A 1,489-nucleotide genomic window follows, 5' to 3' on the forward strand; every position below is an offset into this window, starting at 1 on the left:
TTTCTACCCTCTCTCTCTCTCTCTCTCTCTCTCTCTCTCTCTCTCTCTCTCTCTCTCTCTCTCTCTCTCTCTGCCCTCCGTCTCCGTCCCCTTTGTCCATGACATCACCAATAGCGCCGACAAGGATTTTGTCACAGTGAAAAATGGCCTTGTCCTCTCTGTTACTCCCAACTAACAATACGTATTGTACGGCTTAATGATAATGCCTCTTTCAGCACGGGAAAGGTTTAACGGTTTACGCCTATCTCGAATAAGATACCGGTCCCGAGTTAGTGGTAGATGGGGGTGGGGGGGCTATAGAAAAGATAATTGTAGATGATTTACGCCTCCACAGACACAAGTTAGAACTTTTCCGAGCGGATTAATTCGACGCTAATTATCAGGGCCAGTCTCCAGCTGTATGGGACACCGTGGCCTAGCCAAAAAGGAAACAAGGAGCGTCGAAAAAACAAAACAACCCTCCCCAAAAAAACACAAAAAAACTAAGCGAAAAAAACACAAGAACAATAAAAACAACAGAAAGCAAAAACAAACTTATCACACGGAAATCGAAATCGAGCTTTGGATGCGACGGTGAAGGACTCAACCACTACACCATCATAGACGCCGATGGGAAGGGTATTGAAACTCCTCAAACAATACACGTTACTCACTGAGCACGCGCTGTTTTGGGGTACTTCGATATTCATGCCATTTTTTTTCCAATTCTGTTTTCATTATCTAAAACATAGAAGGGGCAGGCAACACAATGTATGCAGCAAAATATGCAAATTTGTGTTGCTTTTTTGTGTATGAAGATTTGAAATGTGCCGTTACCTTGCCTTTATTCTGTGGCTGGTCGGACATATGTGTCCGTTTTGTATTTAAAGAGTTAAAAACACTTTTTGTGTGTGTGTGTGGGGGGGGGGGGATACAACGCAGGGACATCCCCATCGTAGTTCTGTATTATACCAACTGAGAAATAACGATAGACCAGCGTGCACATTACTATACGTTTCCTTGATGAAACTGAAACTCCACTAAGCCTGTGTTGACGGTGACAGTGGGAAACCGTGTAAGTCTGAAATTACTATTAATTTATTATTTTCAAAGTCAGCAGTGTACGAGTGTCAAACGTGCTACTGAAAACATAATAATATTATACAAGTTTTGCTCAACATCGTATTTTGTAACTCCCCGGTGAACTTACGCTGATTATGAAGGTATGATACACAAGAGAAATTTGAAAAGTAAATAACTATAAAACGTGACTTAATTAAGACGATTTTTGAACGTTACCATCAAATATGTATAATGCCTGCCCTAGTCACGGTATACATCTAGGAGACATGAGCTCAATAATAATAATTATTCTCGCAGGCAGGAAAGGGATTTTATTTGCGCATAGCCAGCAAAGCAAAAGATGGGAGGGAAGAGGAGTGGGAGTGTGTGTGTGTGTGTGTGTGTGGTGTACGTGTGTGTGTGTGTGAGTGTGTGTGTGTGTGTGTGT

This window comes from Aplysia californica, unplaced genomic scaffold (assembly GCF_000002075.1).
Source record: "Aplysia californica isolate F4 #8 unplaced genomic scaffold, AplCal3.0 scaffold00011, whole genome shotgun sequence".
NCBI classification, from domain to species: Eukaryota; Metazoa; Mollusca; class Gastropoda; order Aplysiida; family Aplysiidae; genus Aplysia; species Aplysia californica.